This window comes from Neovison vison, chromosome 11 (assembly GCF_020171115.1).
Source record: "Neovison vison isolate M4711 chromosome 11, ASM_NN_V1, whole genome shotgun sequence".
Classification (NCBI taxonomy): Eukaryota; Metazoa; Chordata; class Mammalia; order Carnivora; family Mustelidae; genus Neogale; species Neogale vison.
The window spans coordinates 158,093,480-158,106,988 of NC_058101.1; the positions used below are offsets into that span (position 1 = coordinate 158,093,480).

The window sequence follows — 13,509 nt, forward strand, 5'->3', positions numbered from 1 at the left end:
CTTAAAGAAAAAGTATGAAAATACTTAACATGAATTCCTAAAATGCATATAATATTTTATAGCTTAGAAACCATAATAAACTATGAACCCGGTATTATTATTCCCATTCTACTGGTGAGGGAGTAGAGGCTAGAAGGGTCTTGTTCTTAAGTAGAGAAAACATGAGACTCTGAGCCTGCTTTTTTTTTTTTTTTTTTTTTTGATGTCAAGATCAATGCTCTTTCAAGTACACCAAAATTGAATCCTTAACATTAGGGCTTGATTTGTTTGGCAAAAAGGGTTCAACTGACACAGTCTCTACCTGTCCTCGGTTGTTACTACCTAATTGAAGAGCTCGTCCCTCAGCTAAATTTTACAATTCTTGAAAATCCCTTTGTAGGGGCACCTGGGTGGCTCAGTGGGTTAAAGCCTCTGCCTTCGGCTCGGGTCATGATCTGAGGGTCCTGGGATCAAGCCCCACATCAGGCTCTCTGCTCAGCCAGGACCCTGCTTCCTCCTCTTTCTCTACCTGCCTCTCTGCCTGCTTGTGATCTGTCAAATAAATAAAATCTTAAAAAAAAAAAAAAAAAAAAAAAAAGAAAACCCCTTTGTAGTTTAGAGTTATGGTCCTTCTCACCAGTTGCCAGCCCTACTGCTGGGCTCTAACTCGGGCAAGAGATGATTCATACTTAAGTTTTAGTTCTTTAATTAATTACTGCTGCTTCAGAATGGCTAGTCAATGGCAGAATCAATCACAATTCCTTGACCTTTGTTTATTTCCCCAGGTGAAATTCTAAAGGGAATGAAGTATCTATAGTTATCTCTTTTCCCTGATGACCTATGAATGTTTTATAGGCAATCAAAATCATAGCAGCCAGCTGTTAACTCCAGAAAGCCCCCTACACTTCCACATTCCAAAGAAACGTGAATGCTGCAGCTCTTTCACTATCTTTACACTTTCAGCACTCTTTGAGCCAAAGTTTCTTTTAATCAACCAGCAAATATTTATTCATTGTCTTGCTGTGAGGCTGGTACTGTTCTCAATACTGTGGCTCTGTCAGTGAGTCGGAAAAATGGATTTAGTACCTCAAGGAGCTTGTATCTGGCATAAACGTTGTTTTAAGGGCTTGTAGTGCTATAAGGAAGATACAGGATAATGTGGAAGACCCTAGGAAAGTCCTCTTGAAAAGATGATATTTGAGTAAATGGCCTTGTGAAAGTCTGGGGAAAGACAGCTTCAAGCGGAAGGAACAGGAAATGCCATGTTGCTGAGACAGGAATGATTGGTTATGTTAGAGATGTGTACTTAGTGAAAGAAAAGGAGAGAGGAGCCTGTGACGTCTAAGAGTCAGACAGGAAGAAGATCATGTAGGGCCTCACAACCCACAGAAAGGATCACAGTGACCACATGAAATGGGAAGTTGAGGACTTACAATATTTTATAAGGAAGAAAATGAAATCCTTGATGCTATGTAAAACATTAGCTACACTGGGGAAAGAATGGAGAAAAGTAGATCAGTTAGGAGACTTCTGGTAGTCAATAAACTATGGTGTCCTGAGCTCAGACTTCAATGGCAGAAATGTTGAGATTTTTTTGGGTACGGACTACTCTTGGAGATAAAAATGACAGTACTCACCGATGGACTAGACATGGAGTGTGAGGAAAGAGGATTCAAGGATCCCACGGCCCCAGTTGCCTGAGCAAATGAGTGAATAAAAATGTCATTTAGACTGAATTGTGTCCTCACCTCCCTGACCCCCAAAAGCACATGTTAAAACCCAACCCCCAATGTGATAGCTTTTGGAGATGGGGAATTTGGGGGTAATTAGCTTTACATGGTCATGAGGATGGGGTCCTCATGATGCACTTAGTGCCTCAATAAGAAGAGGAAGAGAGAGGAACGCCTGGGTGGCTCAGTTGGTTAAGCAGCTGCCTTCAGCTCAGGTCATGATCCCAGCATCCTGGGATTGAGTCCCACATCGGGCTTCTTGCTCGGCGGGGGAGCCTGCTTCTCCCTCTGCTTCTGCCTGCCATTCTGTCTGCCTGTGCTCGCTCTCTCCCTCTCTCTCTGACAAATAAATAAAATCTTTAAAAAAAAAAAAAAGAGGAAGAGAGAGAGAGAAAGATCACACTTTCTTTCCATACACACTCACTCAGGAAAGGCCATGTGAGCAGACAGCCAAAAGGCAGCAATCTGCAAGCCAGGAAGAGAGCTCTCACCAGAACTCAACCATGTTAACACCCTGATCTCAGACTTCCAGCCTTCAGAACTTGAGAAGATGAATTTCTGTTAAGCCACCCACTCAATGGTATTCTGTTAGGGCAAACCCAGCTAAGACAGATGTATAAGAACTAGAGGTGGGCAGTACATTAGGATGTAAATCTGAATAATTCTATGGTGTCCTAGAGTTTGAGATGCTTTCTAAATATTCAAGTGAAGATGTCCAGTAATTGGTTGTATTTTACAAATATGTAGTCAGGAGGAGATGCTATTTGAAGACATAATTTTTTTTAAAAGACCTTATTTGTCAGAGAGAGAGAGAGAGAGCACAAGAAGGCAAAGTGGCAGGCAGGCAGAGAGAGAAGCAGGCTCCTGTCTGAGCAAGGACCCCAATGTGGGACCCAATCCCAGGACCCTGTTATTATGACCTGAGCCGAAGGCAGGCTTAACTGACTGAGCTACCCAGGCGTCCCTGAAGACATAATTTTGAAAGTTGTCAATTTATAGAATATATGTGAAGTTGTGAAATTGGATAAATTCCTGGAGAAAAAAGAGAAAGAAAAAGAAGAGAAAAGAAGAAAATTTGCAGACCACATTCATAGTTACTATGAAATGTAAAAATTCAGAGAAGATGGACCAAGAGAGCTGTGAAAAAGTAACCAGCTGAAACCATCCATGACAGTAGAACTGTCAGCACAATAAACTGCTTTGTCAGTATAAGGGAGTGGTGGGTTTCCTCATTCTGTCACTCTGGTGATGCAGATTCCCAGAGCAAACCATCTGCTGCAACAATCAAAAACACTGGTTAAAAGAAAAACAAAAAGGAACAAATGAACTAATAAACAGATGAGATCCTGAATATACAAATGGACAATGACCAGACTGTATCTAGAATAGAAAGAACTCTGATCCACAACCTGGAGCAGCTTGCCATGAAAAATCCCTCTTCTGCAACAACCATGCCAGGAAGTCAGCCTTACAGATCAGATTTGTAGAAAGTCACACTGTCACCTCCGGTAACAATCGAGGAAGCCAAACAATAACTTCTGTAACAATCTATCCAAAATGGCCAAGACTTGATTAATGACAACTTCCCCAATTTCTGTCTCTGCTTCCAACTTAGGACCAACCAGAGAAAGCGAATATGGACCCTCAACCAAAGGCGTAGGATTCCCTGCTTCTAGTTAGCCTGCCTCCAGCTTCCCCATGCCAACAACTTCAAATCAAGGCACACCCAAGCCTTCCCTTTTGTGCAATGTAAAGCTTTCGCATTCCTCTGCCTGCCTCGAGCCTCTGCCAAAATGCAAGTGATGGCAGCTGACTCCCTTGCTATAGCAAGCTCTGAATAAACAGCTTTTGCTTGTTCTCAGTTGGCTGGTCTTCATTTATTTCCATAGAGAAAATTCTACTACCTAAATGCATTGATTGGCCAGCAAGAAATAAGGAAAAACAAACACAACAGCAAGTTAAGTTATGGAACTCAGAACATCTAACGGTTTCTGTTTTGTTTGTTTGTTTTTCTGGAGGAAATTTGCTATACCTGATGAGCTCGAACTTTGAATTTTATGACATCGTCAAGTAGATGGAAAATGAGGAAAGTCAACTTCTAGTTGGCATAGGAATCCCAATAAGATAATGTTTTGATAAAGATGGCATACTCCATCATTAATTTGGAACTGAACCATAATTAAATTTATCTTTCAGGGGACGCCTGGGTGGCTCAGTTGGTTGGACGACTGCCTTCGGCTCAGGTCATGATCCTGGAGTCCCGGGATCGAGTCCCGCATCGGGCTCCCAGCTCCACGGGGAGTCTGCTTCGCTCTCTGACCTTCTCCTCGTTCATGCTCTCTCTCGCTGTCTCTCTCTCAAATAAATAAATAAAATCTTAAAAAAAAAATTTATCTTTCAGAACAACAAAGACAAACACCTGTCTTTAAGGTTAATGAGGCCCAGTTGAACTGAGGAAAGACGCATGTTGAAAGTGAGAGAGCTGGCTACCCCACCTCCAGCCCACCCCTGCCCTCCTCCCACGTTACCCTTGGTGTCCGCATGCCTTCCTGTTACCAAGTCTACCTGAGTTCAGTTACCTCTAAGCCACTGCATTTTGAACCCTCTTTTTTACTGTATTCTTCACCCTCATAAGGAAGTCTTTACTTCATCATATCAGATCTGACTCTCATATCTAATGCAATTGTTTTCAAAATGGATTACATGAACAAAACAAACTGTGATTAAGTGTCTCTACAATTCTGGGATCAGTACAACTGAGTGTCCTGGATACAGGTCTTCTCATATACCCAGATATAATATAAAATAATATTATTCAATAGTCTCCCAAACAAAGCATATCTCAGACTTATGTTACTGTTAAATGTTCTTGCAAAGACACTATCATGGGAATGGTGTTTTGAGTAATAAACTTTTTTTTTTTTAAAGATTTTATTTATTTATTTGACAGACAGAGATCACAAGTAGGCAGAGAAGCAGGCAGATAGATAGGAAGGGAAGCAGGCCCCCCGCTGAGCAGAGAGCCTGATGTCGATCCCAGGACCCTGAGATCATGACCCAAGCCGAAGGCAGCGGCTTAACCCACTGAGCCACCCAGGCGCCCGAGTAATAAACTTTTAAAAGCACATTTTGTGCTTTCTAGAAATCAGTGAGTTAAGAGGTCTCATTTACTATTAAACCATCTTCCATTATTTAGTTTTGCTCTTTTTTGAATATTTCTTTCACCTTGTTTTTAACTTTTTCCTTAATTTCCCATCTTCTCCCAATCAAGTAGCCCACAAATTTCAAAATCTCAGCAAGAAACTATAAATGAAAATGATCTGAAAACAAAATTGCTATCTCATATCTCAGTTTTGGCCACAGAGCCTCCTTTCTGTTTTTAGAATGCACCATTCCTAGAATAGGAAGGCTGTGTCCCTGCTGTTTCCACTTTCAAGAACCCTCTCCACTGGATGACCCTGTATCCTTCATCTTCGAGCCTTTGTGCCCACGCCACCTTATCTGAGGCTGGAGAGCAGCCCATTGAGAATATAATTCTCCACTCACCCTTTTCTAGAATCTCCTTACACAGCTGATTTTTCTTCATACGACTTCCCGTTGCATAATGAATAGTTATGTACTTGTCAATTTCCTTACTGTCCCCTTTCTCCACACATAAGAATGCATGCTCAGGAAAGCAGGTGATGTTTTGTGGTCTGTTCATGTTGTACCCCACCAACCAGAACTGTGCGTGGCACGAAGTAAGTTTTCAACTAATATTCGTGGAATGACTGAATAAGGCAAGGCAGATATCAAATCCCCTGTGTGGGATTTTGTGGGTGAAGTGTCCTAGATACAGCACCATTTATAGCTTACTTATTCCTGCTGCAGGTACACATCTGATGGCAGATACTATATAGGGGGAAATTTACGAGCAAAATATATGTGTACACCGTGTATATCTATGATTGATTTGTTAATTTTGAAGAATCTCTTTTATGCTGAATAGTGGCTGAATGAATTTTAGTGCCACTATTAACTGTGACTTTAAGAATTCTTCTTGAACACTGATGGGGTGTAGCTGATGTTAATCATCTTTACTGACCTAGATTATGAACTACATAGAAATTTGCATATTCAGGATATAAGTCCAACTATCCAGTAATAATACTGGGGGAGATTTCTCCTCATATTTAAGCATCTTCTTTGGTCTCCAGCTGGAAAGGAAAATTTCTGCTGAGTCTCTTTAGGAGGCCCATTAGCCCATCTGTGTGTGCTGGCATAAATAAAAATCTGTGGATGGCAACCAAACCAAAGCTGACATTTGTGAAGGAGGAGGCTAGGGAGCCCTTGTCCCTGATTTGTACTGCCAAGTGGAATGAGTGAATGAAGTCAGAACAAGAAGGCAGGTGCCAAACTGCTTATGTAGCTTGTTGGAAGATGCTCCCTATAAAGTATCCATGCTGGAGAATGAATTTAAGAAACTTACATAAGGCCTGCCTGTGAAGCGGTAAAGCCTTTCCATTCATTCTCTCACAGAAGGGTCTTTACTAATCGTGAATAGAGTGGCAAGCGTGGCTAACAAAACCACTGCTCCCTGGAGATTACATTCTAAAGGAAGAGGAAAAAAATGATTAAACATATTCACGTAGTAACTAACAATGAGAAATGAAAAATAATGAAGCAAGGTGATGGTATGTATAAAGCATCATGGCTCAGAGGAGAAGAATTCGGTGGGAAAGTCCTTTCATAGGACTTGACGGGCACAAAGGAACATTCTAGAGAGAACAAACAGCAAGTGCAGGGACCCAAACGTCAGGATCGGTTTGTGGCGCTCTGTGTGTATCAGCAAAAAGACGATGCAACAGTTTAGTACATTCTCTAAGGCAGTGATTAGAACACAGAACTGGAGAGGGAGGTCTTCATAGGATGCCAATAGGGATTTGGCAGGAGGCAGATTACATAGTAAAGTATGGTGTTTAGATCTTGTTCTGAGAGGGATGGAGTATGTCTAGAATACCTAAAGGAAGGAAGCTGCCACAGTTAGTTAAGAAGCTGGGTGAAGGAGGCGGCTTCTGCTAGGGTGGAGGTAGTAGAAACGAAGACAAGTAGACTTTCAGAAATGTTTCAGAGGTGGTCTCGATGAGAATTAAAGCCAGATATTTAGATAACGGGTATGTGAAAGATGGAAATTAAAAAAATTATTCCTGTTTTCGCTTGAACAACTTTGGTAGAGATAAGAGCAGGGTGGGGTAGACACCAAGACATCTGCTTTAGACAGCTTACATTTTAAATCCCAATTAGATGTCCAAATGCACATGTCAGGTAGACCGCTGAAGACACATATTGGAGCTCTGCTGAGAAACGTGAGCCCAAATGCAAAATTGAGAGTCTTTCTGTATAGGTGAATTTTGTACAGAAGGAATTAGAGAAAAATCATGTGGGTAGAGGTATAGAGAGAGGAAAGGAACAGGGATTTTAAAAGTGAAGAAAACAGAAGAGAAGTGGGCTGTGAGCAGTCTTGGGACACTTCAACCTTTAGAAGCCTGACAGAGTAGGGGCTCCTGGGTGGCTCAGTCAGTTAAGTGTCAGACTTTGATTTCAACTCAAGTCATGCTCTCATGGTCATGAGATGGGGTCCCACATTGTGCTTCGTGCTGGGTGTGGAGTCTGCTTGAGATTCTCTCTTTCCCTCTGCCCCTCCCCAATCTCCCTCTCTTAAAAAAAAGGGGGAAAAGAAGTCTGACAGAGTAAATCAGACTGAAAGGCAGTACTTGTAGGTGCTAACATTGATTACTTGTTTTCTTCTGCCTTTTAAAGTAAGAAATATTAGAGATAGGGATGGTCCACGTTGTTGCCCCTAACTAATAAAGTGAGGGAGAAAAAGAATAATTGTAAGAGCAAAATCCTTAAGCAGACAAGAATGGAATAAAACCATGTGGAAGTAAACAGACTGACCAATGACAAAATCTGAGACACTTTTTCCTTTGTAGTAAGAAGGAAGGCAGAGGCATAGGCACATAATACTTTGCATGGATAGATCTGGTAGGGAGAAGGCCAAGGAGCTTTCACCCAATTGCTTCTCTTTTCTCTCTGTGAAGTATCAGGGCAGACATTAGCTGAGAGTGTAGATAAATACCTGTTAGAAAAAAAACATTCTGCATTTAGGAGAGTGTGCAAGTGGAGAGAAGAAAGCAAAAGCACTGAAATGCTTATTTGGAAAGAAACCAACTAGCAAAGCAGAAGAGGGCCATTAGGCAATGAGAAGGGCCCAGATGTCATGTTCTGTAGAAATGATCAGGGGAGTCTTCAGGGGCAGCAGAGTCACACCAACAATAGATAAATACAGAGAAATGAGGCTCTGACACACTCTACAGAGAGACCTTAAAGGATCAGTGCACTTATCACTAAAATTCAGAACAGCTCTAGACCAATCCTCGGGCTGAGCTGAAGATCCTCCTTAGCAGGATTTTTTTTTTTTTTTTTAAGTGCAAGGTGAACACAATTATACTGTGAAGGAATGACATAAGCTACAACCTCAAAAGCAAAAAAATAACAAGCGAGCTGCTTTGAGATTTATCTTACTAAAGCAGCACAAGGAATTGGAATATTTCAAATGCAAAAACATCCATCCTGTCATGTTTTCATAACTAAAAATACTTTACAATGATAATTAAGGTCTGTAAATTACTTTAGCCAAGGCAAAGATGTCACAGGTCACTATATTGGTTTCTCAGTCTCCTTTGATATCACTAATGATATAGCACGAAGAGTGACTCTGAATCCAGAGGGACCTGGATTCAAACAAAAACTACACTGTACGATCCTTAGTTGGACAGTTAACCCACTACCCAAACCACTTTGGTTTTGCCACGTACGTTTCAGGGATAGTACTGTCTACATAATGGTGTTGAAACACCTGCCAAATTACCAGGCAAAGCATAAACACTATCACCACTACCATCACTATTACAATCATCACTCCTTAAAGTACTAAATTCAATAATAATTCAGAAAAACAAAGTTACTGCAAAAATAGCTTTTGACAAGCTGTTAAGTATGTAAGTGATATCCTAATTTCTATAAAAATGAAATATAAACATACATGCACACCCACAACATATGTACACATGCATGTATACATAGACTAACTGTAAAAATCAATAGAAAGAATGAAACTGGTCTTTTGACTATGCTGAAAAACCCAAAGCCCATCATTTGTGCACAGATTACATAACCCAAAATGCTACACTAAGTAACATACTATACATACTGTGGCACATGATAGATAAGCAAATATAACACTTTCAGTTATTCTGGTCTGGGTTATACCTGCCACTTAAAGAAGCTAAGTTGGCTTATAGGAAAATAAACTGTTACAATTAGCATGGTAGCTATATCATTTTTTTAAAGTATTATCTTTCCCTAAAGTCTGGAGTCAGAGTATATTCTTAGCTGAATCTTTTTTTTTTTTTAAAGATGTTGGTATTAATTTCATTGTTGAAATACAAATCTAAGAAATACATCAAGGAAAAAGAGCTTTTGTTTATGTAAAGTAGAATTAAAATTGAAATTCTTCTGTAGCCATAGCCCCAAATTAAACAATTTGAAAAAGGGAAAGCAGCACCCTCTTTTTCATTCAGTTTTACTGCAATGCTCATTCTAGATCACAGAATGTCATTTACCCTGTGTTATGTTAGCCAAATTTTATGGAAAAACTTCCTTCTCTGTTTATCTCAGTGTCACTTGATGTTGCTGTCAAATTGAAAACGTTAACTTGCAAATTAAGATGTTTTTGAGGGAAATATTTAGGGAAATTTGGAGAGAGATGAATAGAAGATAAGTCTGTTTTGTGAGCAAACCATAAAACAAAAACTTCTTCATTCTTACTGATCTTCTTGAAAGAACAGACTCAAGAACAGGAAAAAAAATCATTTTGTGTCTAAAAAGCCACAAAATCATGTTAACTATTGATTTCTTTCTTTTTTAATTACATTTATTTATTTATTTTCAGAAAAACAGTATTCATTAATTTTTTCACCACACCCAGTGCTCCATGCAATCCGTGCCCTCTCTAATACCCACCACCTGGTACCCCAACCTCCCACCCCCCCGCCACTTCAAACCCCTCAGACTGTTTTTCAGAGTCCATAGTCTCTCATGATTTCTTTCTTTTTTTTTTTAAAGACTTTATTTATTTATTTGACAGAGAGAGATCACAAGTAGAGAGGCAGGCAGGGGGGAGGGGGAAGCAGGCTCCCTGCTCGATCCCAGGACCCTGAGACCATGACCTGAGCTGAAGACAGAGGCTTTAACCCACTGAGCCACCCAGGTGTCCCTCATGATTTCTTTTTTAAAAAAATGGCAAGACTCAGAGGTCGGAGTCTGTAAGTAAAAAATATTTCCAATATACGGTTAACATGTTTGAATTGGGGATTTCAAGTTTTCTTCAAGTCAGGGTAGTAGAGTGGTGTTAGGAAGAACACCAACTCCAAAAGTATTTAAATTACATTGAACAGTCAAATCCATTGACTGGCAAAACTCAAATTATGTAGGGTTTTTTTTTTTTTTTTTTTTTTGGATGAAACAGAAAGGCTTATGGCTATTTCTAACATATTAACATGAAGATTTTCTACAGCAGATTTTATAAAATGTTACTAAAACAAATTTTCCATGTAACATATCACATGAGATATTTATCTTGAAAAAGGGATTTTTCCCCTGTTCAAAATGTCAGGTACAGATGCTGATGAGACCAACTTCAGGTGAGGAGAATGGTACATACAGTTCAGTTTTGTCCTGGATTGTTAAATTAATCATTGTGGCAAGAAATGAGAGTAACCGCACTTGGTTTCCAATTAGGTCCCAAAGTAGGAAAGAGAGGTTCTGTTAGTCTCAACCAGAACACACAATGAGGACACAACTCCATAGGGATGTGCTCTTATTCCCATTTGAGTTTATGTCTTATAAAGTCTATTTTACCCACCTCTCACTCAACTTTGAACATCTTATTCATTCTAGGTCAGAAAACATCTCTTGGAATTTAAACACATTCAACAGCAACGCCAACCATCCCCACAGTCCTGTCCCAAAAATATAAAACAGAAAAGGTTAATGCACAGACCATCAAAACTGTCCCTACTGTCTATGACCTAGAAAACCAATTTGTCTCAAGGTTCTAAAGTGTCTGACCTCAAGTTTACACTAATCGGTCATTAACTATAATGATTCAGGTCAGAGTTGGTTCAAATATGAAGGCTGAAGGCACCAAAAGCCAAATAATCATGTTGACATGCTTGTCACTATCTTTCAACAAGTGGGAGGAAGAAAAAAATCCAATTGAGGGCAATGCAATTAGCCCAAGATGTTCTTGAATGATTTGACTGCAATGCCTACAAAATTTAATAAGGCTAATACTGGATTGAGGGCTAATGTATAGTATTTGGTATTACTAAAGATCCTGGAATAGGTTTGACTCAAGAATGTATGTTTCAAAAAGGAGTGAGTTCATTTGGAGAGAACAAATTCTGATACAAATTACTAAGCAATGAAAATAAAATAATCCTAAAAGAAAGGATGTGGATAATGGCCCACTTACTTAATATGAATATGCAATGCAGGGGCACCTAGGTAGCTCAGTGGGTTAAAGTCTCTGCCTTTGGCTCAGGTCATGGTCTCAGGGTCCTGGGATCGAGCCCCGCATTGCGGGGGTGGGGGGTCTCTGCTCAGCAGGGAGCCTGCTTCCTCCTCTCTCTCTGCCTGCCTCTCTGCCTACTTGTCTGTCAAATAAATAAATAAAATCTTTTTAAAAAAATGAATATGCAATGCAATACTCCGACAAAAGACAAATGGGGATTCATGTTTAGCTGCATAATAGAGGTATTACATAAAAAATAAAGGCGATTACTTTTTTTTTTTCAGGAAAGCATTCTTGTATGCAATTTTCAGCACATATTTTTTAAAAAATGTTTTGTTATATTGGAGAGAGGCCAAATAAGAGCAATAAAAATGATATAGGAAATGATATTAGGAAACCTGACCTGTAAGTAAGGCTAACAAACCTGCACTTATGCCTCCCAGGAGGAACCCTGAGGGGCTGTACAAACTATAGTACTGGAAAGAACACAATAGAATGGTGGTAAGGGACCTGCCTTAAGTGGTCATTTTGGGTCAATAAACAATTGTATATAATGACAAAGCAGGAAGAGTTGTTTTGTCTAATTGGAACACAGGGGTTTGCAAATTGTTTTCTTGCAAGGAATATACATTTAGGACACAAAGCAAATAAGACAAATAGAAAAAGTTGAAAATAACTCTGTTGTAAGAAAAGCATCTGTGACAACTCTATAAACATTTTAAGTACAGACATCTTTGAATTAGAAGAACAAAAATAGAAGTCAGCCACAACTTGGCTAATTATGGTTCCCTTTAATTTCATAAGAAACATATTATCCTGAAACAGTAAAATCAAAGATTGTATTGAGACGCTACTTTCCCTAGGAATTTTGGAAAGCTAATTCAGGAAAGTGCTGTGCTTTTCCCATCATCACAGACACTCAGCGATCTTGTCCTCCCCCTGCAGAGCTCCCCAGGGTGGAAGGTGCTAAGATGCATAAAAGGACTCACAGCAGCGTGAAGCAAGATGAAATTTTGGCTGTTGAAGAACTTCTTAAACTTATTCCGGTGCCAACAACTGTTAGGTAGGTGTTTGGTATTACATAGCTCCTAGTAATCGAAACCACTTTATGAGGAACCCTGCCAGAATCCATACAGGCAGGGGAAAAAAATAACTTTTATTCAACTTATTAAATTTTACATTGCTTCTCCCAGTAGCAAAGGAAGCAGACAGGACATAGAGTGATGAATTATGATCCCAGGTGGGGAAGGGTTATTTATGGTTTCCATGATAGCAGGGGTTGGCAGGAGAGACAGAAGCCCAGGACAGGCTTGCATTTCTTCCATGGTCTATACACATCTCCACTGTCTAGTGAAGCACGGGCAAAAGGCCAAGTGACTTCAGTCACGTGAAAAATGTGGCTATCTTCTAGAATTGCATTTTTTAAATGTGTGGCTTGCTTTGTTGAAATGTACTTTGGAATGCAACATTGGATATAGCCACAATAGGTTATTTATTGCTTGGAAAATTTATCAATAGCCTGTAATTCAACAGCCAACCTTCTTCCATGGTATTTCTTTACTTTTCAGATAGGACTTTCTACCAACAGAGAAAATAAATGTGTGTGTTTTGGGGCATGGTGGGGTAGAGGTAAAGCAGTAAGAAACAACAGTCCTAAAAATATAAATATGGTCATGGTTTAATGTTATTTCGTAACAAAAGAATTCCAGTTGGTGAATCACCATGGTGATCTGTAATAGTTTAAAGGATAGGTTTTACAAAGAGTGACAGACATGAGTTCAGTTCATGTTTGGACCACTTACAGGTATGATATCAAGCAAACTGTTATATTTCTCTCTGTGTTCTTACTTCTAAAATGTGGATAAAAATACCAACTTCAAAAGCTGAGGATGATACTAAATAAAAGGCTACAAAACATTTAGAATACAATGTTTGGCACATGGTAAGTGCTCAAGAAATGGTGGCTATATTATTATTACTACTATTATTTACAGTTAAGGCTGTTCAAGGTAGACATCTTTGGAATCAGGAAGTTTGTAGGTTCTGGTGTTTAGTGGTCTAAAATAAATTGTGTTACCTTTTGAAGTAATCTCACCCATAGAGTAGGTTTGTTAGAGATTGTAACTTTATATACAACATTTAAACGATAGAAAAAGTCCAAAGCTTACACATAGTAAGAAGGAA

At 39.4% G+C, this 13,509-nt stretch overlaps 1 protein-coding gene across 1 annotated transcript in view; it reads right to left on the reverse strand.

Moving 5' to 3' along the window:
- The window catches only part of GALNTL6 (polypeptide N-acetylgalactosaminyltransferase like 6), a 1,226,826-nt gene that overhangs the window by 938,599 nt on the left and 274,718 nt on the right, over window positions 1–13,509 (reverse strand). The window lies entirely within an intron of this gene.